We start from the raw sequence: 10453 nt of genomic DNA on the forward strand, positions 1-10453 counted from the left end.
CTGCATCTTTGCCTGGGGCTCAGGTTTTAAAGTGACACTCTGTAGTGCTATCATGCTATTTCGTGATGTATTTTTCATCGTCTCCAATCAAAAATGTATATTTTTCGTCAATCCTGTCGCTCTGAATTTGAACCCAAGAAGTGGGAGGGCAGTTGAGTTGAGGGTCCTACTCTCTACTGCCCTCATCAGGCAGGGTAGAGGACGTCTCCTGACCCGCTTCCCTGCCTTCCTTCAGATTTTTTCGGCTGCTTTTAAACAGATTATCTGGCCAAATGATCCTTTCAGTGTTTGATATTTTCAGACGAACAGGGATTGGAGCTGAAGTTTGTTGTGTCTTGTGTCCGTTTTTTAAAAATCAGTTGAGATTTGAAAGTCCTTAAATGTGGGCCAGGCCTTAAATGGAGAAAGAGGCCGACGTTTGAGAGAGAGAGAGAGAGAGAGAGAGAGAGAGAGAGAGAGAGAGAGAGAGAGAGAGAGAGAGAGAGAATGTGGTGATCCAAAGAAAGAGATGACGACAGAAATGGCAAAGACAAAGAGAGCGAGAGAGAAGAAGAAGGAGGACAAGGCCCAACACACTCAGCTACAGGAAAGACTGCAATTAATAATTTACATCATCTGTCACAGTGCGCTCCAGTGGACCACTCAACAAACAGCAGCCGTAATTTAAGGCAAAACACACACACACACACACACAGAAGTGCACTACACAAAGAAAAGAAATGCATGCGTGCAAGAGGCTGCATTAACACACACTCACACACATTCACTACACTACAACTCACCGCCGCAGCCTTCACTCAGACTTCCCGCTAAAAGCAAAACAGCAGGGCTAAAATGGCGGCACGTCCTCCTCCTCTCTTTCATCTACAGTGTTGGATGTTTTGAGCCAGACTCGCTGTAATTCATCTAAACTTACTATCACAGAAGCGAAAATGTGGCCCTTCATCATCCCTCGCCACCCTCATCACCTGTACACCCAAGACACGGGTCTCGAACTGGCCTTTGAAGGGTTCAAATCCTTAAATTTAAAGTTGTTAAAGAGATGTATGCAATGAACATGGTCAAAATACCTGAAGGATGAAGCACCACAGCACAGAACTCTCAGTTTAGTAGTATCTCTTCAGGTCCACCTTAAAGGTCCACCTTAAAAAAAAAGTGTAATGAAACTGAAGGGACAGGAAATGACATCAGCCACAGAGGCTACTGGGAGCTAACAGCAGTTAGCATTTGGAAAAGCGATCATTTGCAGGCTCTAGCAGGCACATTGCCGTCATATATGACATGTATCCACTGGACAGATAAATCCTCTGAGGCTGGACGTTTGTGTAGAACTCTGTGCTGCACTGTGCAGCCAAGAAGAGAACTTTTCGCGAACTTTTGGTTTTTGGATACCGTTGCCCTCGCCAGCACTCTCGAGTGTTTTACGGACAAAGTGGAGCTCCGCGAGACAACAATTCCAGGAATTTAGCGCATTGTGACGTCCCAAGGGTGATCTCCTGTACTTAGACTGAGGAGGACCACAAAAACATGAGTGAGTCATCTTTTTTCACACTTTGGCGATTGGTAGGGCCTCCAGAGTCCCAAATATAAGGATTTAAATGGTTAAAAAGTTGATTTTGCATAATATGGGACCTTTAAGAGGGTAGTAAATTAAGCTGATATCTGAGGGTGAAAAGTGTCACCTTATTATATAAAAAATATAACCTTATTAATAAAAATATTGCTCGCTGTTCATGACAATAGCTAACAACCATATTTAGTAATGTTTACACTGCAGATGGAAGAGGTCATGGGCCGTATAAAAACGTTTGAGACCTCTGCTCATACAAATGCAATCAGTGCAAGAACATTTAATTTCTTTTATTTAATTTCAAAAAACACAAATAACTGAACATTATACACATTTACAAACCTAAAATAAATGTTCTTTACAGCATACAGATAAATAAAGAAGGAGGAGTCAGAAGGGGCCCCACCAAAGGGGGGTGTGATGTAGTGAGTAATGGGGTTTTAAGGACTTAATTTCACTACAAAACATACCATAGTATAGGACCGACTCTTGGGGCGCCAATTGTTATTTATATATATTTTAAGGGGGTTTGGATGTAACAGTTGTCAATGAAAAAGTACCCAGGGAACGGGGGGCCCCTCTTCTTTAGGGCCCCAAGCTTTTACTTGTTCTGGTCTGTCTGGTCTCAGATGTACGACTGTGAGTCTTAATTGATCTGCTGCGTCTGCGCTCGTCCGTCTGGTTGAGTTTCAGGTGGTTTGAATATTCATCACTTACAGTAACTTTCTGAGAACCGCGCACTTAATATACAAACATAAAAGGCTGCACGGATACATTTACTGTACGTCTGCACCGATCTATAAAACTATACCTGATGCCGTTTTGTAATGATCGTATATCAGATATTAGACTTTTGAGGACATGACTGGAAGTGAAGGAGAAAATGGCAATAATAAAATGAATGAATGAAGAAAATTAACTTAAAAATGACTTGAAAAAAAGTCATAAATTGAATGTTTGTCTCCAGACTAAAATCTATAATGTGATCCAGTAAATGATGGCAACGATGCCAGGAATAGTTGAGTAAAGTCTGGAGTGAAGTCTGGAGAAATCTCCTACCGGCACCTTTTGTCAAATCTGAAGAAAATTCTCCTTCACCCTGAAAATCGCCAGCTGTTTTCACCACAGGGCTGCTCCTAGCCTTTATGGGGCCCAAAAGGAAAAAAAACACCAACGTGGCCTAGCCTGGTATAAAGTGTTCGGATTATATTTAAAAAATTATGGCTTCCTGCCAAAATATTGTCATTTTGGTGTTGCATGTTGTGATTGCATCAGCTACCAAAGCTCTATATTTGCAGGAAAATAAATAATGACACTGTCAAAAATAATTGTACCAAATGATGTGTACTTCTCAAGTACAGAATGAACTGTAACACTAATTTGTTTTGTGAGATATCATCAGGAATTATCGCTAATGTCACCACAAAGTCCAGATTGGACACCCGTGGATGCCCAAATACAGCACATGGGCATCAAGACAAGTATTGACGTTTTGTCCCCTCGTGTCTCAGGGACACGTGAAGACGGCGGCGTCCTCCAGTTTCACGTGTCATTACAATATTCACAAGTTTGAATATAAATTTGAATTTTTGACGTTTGGCAGCGCTCACACGTGGAGACAAGGTCACACACACACACTCACACACACACACATTTCAATTTCACACTTCACCTGTCATAAAATAACTGTCCCTGTTACCTACACACACACACACACACACAGATGTCACTCACCAGTGCACAGCGTTTTCTCATTAGTGAACGAACAACAATCATTGGTGGAGATAAAACACCTGAGCCAAAACTTCCCTTTCAAACTGGTTTTAAAAATCACACACTGAAGGAATTTGACTCTCGACTTATTTCTAAAATTCTAAAATCAATGAATACATCCCACGAAGCAGACTTCACGTGCGTGTAACTGTAATTCTTGTGTGAGTTTGACCCGAGGCGATGAAAAGCAAAAGACGGCGCAGGACCGACGGCCTCGCGTTGAGAGGTTTAGCGTCGCTGAGATAAAATGGTCTGATCTGGTGATACGCGGCTGAATTTGAAGTGACAGCGAAGCGGGCTGAGAGCGGACGTGGAGGAGGATTAGCGGTGATGACCCTCACGAGCTGCTGTTTACGTCACAATCCACAGATAGTTTATTGATCCCTGGGGGGAAATTGCTTTCGTTTCAGCTTCACAGCCTGAACAATCTAAGAAACATTCATGCAGTGCTGAACAAATTCATGAGAACACCTGGTTAAAAAAACGAGAAAACATTACTGTTTTAGAAATCTGATTGAAACTATGTTATAGGTATTTAAATCATTTTTTATAGCCACATTTGAGTCTGAGAAGTCAGAAATGAAACATTCAATTACTAAAACTCATTGTTTTCCGCTCAGGAACATAAGTAAATAACTATAATTTGACATTTTAATCTGTTATCCAGGAATTAGAAAATGCATGGATAACAATAATACTTATATTTTAGCATTAAGCTTCTATAATTAAGTAATTTAACACAAAAAGTGCATATATGACCGATTCTATCCATACAAGATTGAAATGTGCATCTAAATTGGTACAGAAGTTAAACGCAAATGCACTAATTCACATTTATGACTCATTTATATTGTTAAACTGCGACTTTACCGGGTAAAATGTGAATTTATGGCATAGTAAAACTGAAGAACTGGTAAAATAATCACCCAGAAATATTTTTTATACAATTCTGAGTGTTCTGTAAAAACTAAATCTCATTAATAACATGCTCTATGATGAATGAATCCAAATGAATTAACTCGTTCAGTTAAAAAATACACATCACTTCTATTTTTAACATTATTTTTTAATGTTCATGTTCATAATAATCCAAAACGTGACCCTAATGTGCTCAGGTATGAGTTTCAAGAACAATATTTGCAATAAAAGGCAATGAAATAAAGAATAACGTCCTGTAATCACACTGTGATGGCCTTGTTTATGAGTTCTGAATATGTTCTGAAAACATTTAAAGTAAAAAACATAATAAAACTTAAAATTAAAAAAAAAGCCTCAGCGTGTCAGAGGACACACACACACACACACACACACACACATCATAACCCCCGACACGTACGGTCTTTAAATACACAAACCACTCTAACACACTTACTGTGTACGAAAGCCCCCAGACTGTGTGTCCTGCTGCTGGTCCGACCTCCAGGCCTCATCAATATTGTAAACTGGTACTTAACGGACAAAAGACAGCAAAGACCGGAGCAGAGGACACCTGGGGCTGAGAGACAGGGCAGCGAGGAGGCAGAAGAGAGTCTGTTTACTCATCTATCACACTGTACATGTGTGTATTTCTACGTATGTGTGTGTTTTGGCAGTGGTGGACTTCTGCTGCGAGAGGGCAGGGATTTACAGGTCCAATCTTTTCTACCTATAGTAAAAATCATAGGAGTAAAATTCAAGTAAAATAATAGTTGACTTGACTTAGAAAAGCGTCTGTAGCAACTGGACCTGGATCCTGCAGCCCAGGAGTCACAGTGAACTTTGACATTTTAGTGAAACACTTTGGTCATTTGTCACCAACTTTCTGGACCTGTGTAGAACTTCATCTGCTTATAGCCGTTACCGACTTACATGAATGTGACAAGATTCCTTACATTCCAGTGATCGCCAAATCTGTAATCTGGATCAAATCTGGGTTGGAACTTTGACCAAATTCTGGTCAAATCTGACGAGATTTCTTCAAAATATAAGTTATTTTTCACGCCATCAGTGGGGAGGTTCTTACCAGAGTTTGATTGGAACATACTTGGATGATCACGTACCCAAAACACAAAAATTTAGATTGATCCGTCAAAAACTGTCGTCAGAAGATGCTAACGGAGGCCCAATTTGACAGAGTTGGGGTTAGAGTTATGGAGTTGGTTATGGAGGGTGAGGTGAGGGTCTGGTACCAACATTTGATCAGAACATACTCGGATGACCATGTATCCAGCACACAAAAATTGTAGACAGGGTAGGGCTTGCGTTTCGACTGAAGAGTTAGGGTACCCTAACCCGAGCCTACAAACTTACAGAGTTTTGGCACCCTTCCCAAAGGGTGTACCAAGGAAAACTGGTACGGTACGGTCAAGGATTGGAGCTCGCCCAGTAAATGTACTGTTCTCAGTGGAAATACAAGCCTGACCCAGGGCTTTACCGTTCCAAACCATACCGTACCATGATGGAAACACGGCACAAGTGTCTTTGAACTTGTTTTTGAACGGTTCCATCGAGTAAGTCCGAGACCACCTAGTTCACACCAACCCAAAATAACCGTAAAGTAAAATCGTAGAGTAAAAGCACCAGGGTTTCATTTGATTGCACCAAAGTCTTGTTTCCAGCAAGTGTAAAGGTTTGGTTCAGTTTGGTTCAGTTTGGTACAGTAAATATAAGTATTATTTTTGCATTCCCCCAAGGAGAAGCTCCAAAATAACTGGCCCCCACTGTTCCATTCTTTGGTACACCCTTCCCAAAGGGAAAAATGGTACGGTATGTTGGGGGTGGAGCTATACTGGTAAAAGTACTGTTCTCAGTCGAAATGCAAGCCTGACCCAGGCCTTTACCATTCCAAACCATACCGTACCATGATGGAAACACAGCACAAGTGTTGAAAGTAGCCTTGTCTTTGAACCGTTCATTCACTTTCCGTGCGTAACATCAGTATTCCATCGAGCAAATCCGAGACCATCTTTCTCAACGAAGTTCAACCCAAAATAACCGTACTAACTGCACCAAAGTCTTGTTTCCAGCAAGTGAAATGGTTTGGTTCAGTTTGGTACAGTAAATATAAGTATTATTTTTCCGTTCCCACAAGGAGAAGCTCCAAAATAACTGGCCCCCGCTGTTCCATTCTTTGGTACACCCTTCCCAAAGGGAAAAATGGTATGGTATGGTGGGGGTGGAGCTAGACAGGTAAAAGTACTGTTCTCAGTCGAAAACGCAAGCCTGACCCAGGCCTTTACCATTCCACACCATACCGTACCATGATGGAAGTGTTGAAAGTAAACTCGTCTGAGCGGTTCATTCACGTTCACTATACGTAACGTCAGTATCCCCTCAAACAAGTCCGAGCAGCTGCAGTGGAGCCGCTCAGCTGTGGTTGTACTGAGGTGAGACACAGTGAATATGAAGTGTGGGCCTTAAAGCCCGAAACGGAGTGCGTGTCTGAAGGAGGGGATGAAGGGATGACTGACAGGCGGTTAAAGATGTGAGAGGATGTGTTTACTCCTTCCTTCTGCTAAACCCTGCCACTCCAGTCGGCCGGCGTGTCCACAGCATTGGCTCAGTTAACAAAATCAATACGGCTGCGTGTGTGTGAACGTGTCGTGAGGAGTGTGTGAGTGTGTGTGTGCAGGTGAGAGACTTGTTCCCAAGACGTCCCCTTTTCCCTCACATCAATTATAGAAGCGTCAGGACACAGCGAGCTCTCCGGGGGAGGGTCAAAGGTCAGGAGGGCGGGACTCTGATGGGCTTTCAGAGGTCCTCATTGTCCCTCACATATATATATATACACACACACACACACACACACACACACACACACACACACAGACGTTCCCAAAGAACCTAAACACACTGGAGGTCAAATGATAGAAAGTCTTTTTAAAGGAACATTTGACATTTTTCACACCAAATTTGAACTGTTTTGCTCTGAATTGAAGCCGTTTAAGTGACCACTGCGATGTGTTTGGCCAAGTTTGGCTTTAAATACATAACTCCAGCAGTTTTTCATCTTGGATGTCCCAAAAAATGAAGCGTTAGATGGGACCAGGCGGCTCCAGGTTTATGGAATTCTTAAAAACACATCTTTACTCTTTGACATTTGACTCATTGTAGGTTCGCGCTGTGTTTTTGTCTCTCTCTTGGATTAGACTGGATTATATTTTGTATTCCAGTGGGGAAAAAAACATCAAAAACGTACATATTTGAAATTTGCTCAGACCAAGAACACAATAAATGTCCTTTTTGAAAATAAAAAGGTAAATTGTTGTTCTCCTCACAACTAAGTCTCCAAAACTTGGACTCCAGAAATCAATATCCATAAATTCCTCTCCAATAATCCTCATGTTACATGAACATGGTTTACAGATCTTACATCGTTCACCTTGGACTGATATAAGGTCCAGGTGATGTAAATGTCCATACTTCATATTCTTTTTTTTATCTCAAGAATCTATATGTTTACATATATTGTAGATGTGTACGTTTAGTTATTTTTATCTGTTACCTTAAAGTTTGAACACCAAACTTTGGGAGATTGCGGGTTCTTCTTCTGGCGTCATGAGGAAAAATGTGGGTGTGTATGTATGCAGATGACGTTGTGATGCTCTGGATTGTTGTGTTGTGAGGCCGAATTCCCCCCCCGTCACATGATTATGGAGCAGGATTGATTACGTAGTTGTTCTCTTGTCCTTTTTTGAGCCTCTAAAGCATCTGTTAGAATTGTTAAATTCTGCAGTTTTCTGCTGTTTCTGCAGCATCAGCAGTTCCACGTCGAAGCTGAAACAACTTCTTCTTTCGGCGACTGCTCAGCTCTCAGGAGTTTCTGAGGACTTGATACCCCGAGACAAGATTGACTACACCTCTCCTCCGTCCTTACTCCCCCATCTACCCCCTCCTCAGTCAGACTCTGACATGCTTTAAGGGAGTTAATCCACCGTGAGACTTCCTCTCATCTTCATCGTGTCTTTAACTTCCCTCCTCCTCGTTTTCGCGGTGGCCATTCTGGCCGCCGGACCACCAAGATAAGCCCCCCCCCCACACACACACACTTCTCTCACCCACACTTTTTCTATCACTCCCACCCACCTCCACCTCCACCTCCGCTAGCTACATTAAAGGCGGCGATGGCTGATGCGTGTATAGCGTTAAAGGGCCGGGCCGCCCCAGCAGCGCCTGCCCGTGTCTGGGCCGGGGCCTCGGCTCATGAAATATTGACGGACGAGTGTCCCTTCCAGGAGCTGGCTCACTTGGTCTGAGGACGGTGTGTGTGTGTGTGTGTGGGAGGGGGGGGGATTAAGGAGGGGGGGGGGAGGAGGAGGACGGCCACATTAATATTTCAGACTGCAATCTCCTGCTTGACAAACTCTCCCACGTGATTGGGTAAAAAGCCGCTTGCATTGCCTAGCAAGCATCAACCCCACTACCCCCCCCCCCCCCATTTTCCACCCCCTCCTCTCTCTCTCTTTACATTTCTTTCCTCGCTGTTTGCCGACTCACCCTCCTCTCTCTGTTTTGATTTTATAACCAAATTTCCAGGGTGTGCAGACGCCAAGGGATGCTGATGAGAGGGTGAGTGTGAGTGGGTCATTAATTACGCCCAGTGATTCTTGGAGACCCCCCCCCCCACACACACACAGCCACCACCACCCCACCGTCGGTCAGTCGTGACCGGGGCCCCCCGCTCGAGGCCTCTAGGGTTCCTGCCGGTGGGTCCCCGCCAAATGAAGTGGCATCCATTTTTTATGAAGAGCAGGTTATCCTATTTAGTCAGATTAAAAACAGGCAAAGGAGGAGGAGGTGGAGAAAATAGACATTTCCTTTCTTCTCCTCCCTTCCTTCCTTCCATTTACCCCTCCTTTTCTCCTCCTCCTCCTCTTCACTTCACTCAAAAACAACCTTCCCCATCCTCTCTCCTCTCGCCTCTCCCATCAACTCCATCTTCTCGCCCACCATCGTCGCCGCTGCTCCACCCATTAACCAGGTTATGAGTGCAGAGTGCTTTGCTGACCCTTTGCCAGGTGTGGCATCAACCTCTTTTATCGCCCGCCCACTGTTTATTTAACCTTCATCCAGTTGTCGGTCTGATTTCACCCATTTTTACCTCTGACCGAACAAAACCTCACAATGTTCTCCTCAATGTTTCTGAACAAATGCTGAGCGCCACACATTTTGAATGGTTCATTCAACTTAGTGATTTGTGTTGAGGACCAAAATGTCCACCATAGGAAATGAATAGGTACGTTGATATTATCGTTCTGTCACAGTCAGTTTTTTAAAATTTTTAATGGTTAATTCACTTGTGTCACACTTATGGTGTTGGAGTCAAAAATTGCCATCATAGGAAATTAAGAGGTGCATTTACAGTATGATATCATACTGCACTTCGCACTTTTGGTGTTGATGTCAAAAATTATCATTAAATGATATAACTGGGTACATTTTTAACATCATCCACAGTCAATTTACTAGATTTTGAATCGTTTATTCAACTTAGTCGCACTTTTGGTGATGATGTCAAAAATGACCATTATATGATATAACTCGGTGCATTTTTAACATCATCCAACAGTCAATTAGTCAAAAATTACTATCATAGGACATTAATAGGTCAGTTTATACCGTCTTCATCCCACTTATTTTGAATTTTATTGACTCTTTTATTGAATTCTGGTTAACTTACTCTTCTGTTGTTCTCGGTCACAAACATGACGTGTCATGGGCAGTAATTTGATATTCATACAGTTTTTCTGGGAGGCCAAACTGAGCATTTTAACCCAGCTGTTCCTCTTAAATATGGTGTGTTTTATTTATGTTATTGTGATCTATGTTTTTTTTTTTTTGTCTCTGGCATTTGGCACCCAATATTTTAGCACAGCATCATCCATTTCTAAAACAAAAAAAGACAGGAATTGGAGTGTGGTGAGACACATATATAACATTTATGAAAGCATACTCAACATGCAAATTTAATAATTCTATGTATATGCATGTGGTGGTTCTCTTTACCTCGCTCTGACTTCATCTGTCCTCTGATCCAGCAGCTTCTCTTCTGAAATTATGTTCATCCTGCAGACTGAGTGATGTTGAGGGAGGCTGGATAAATACTTAAAGGCCGGCTGCCTGGATAACTTA

The sequence above is a fragment of the Microchirus variegatus genome, assembly GCF_963457635.1.
Source record: "Microchirus variegatus genome assembly, chromosome: 5".
Classification (NCBI taxonomy): Eukaryota; Metazoa; Chordata; class Actinopteri; order Pleuronectiformes; family Soleidae; genus Microchirus; species Microchirus variegatus.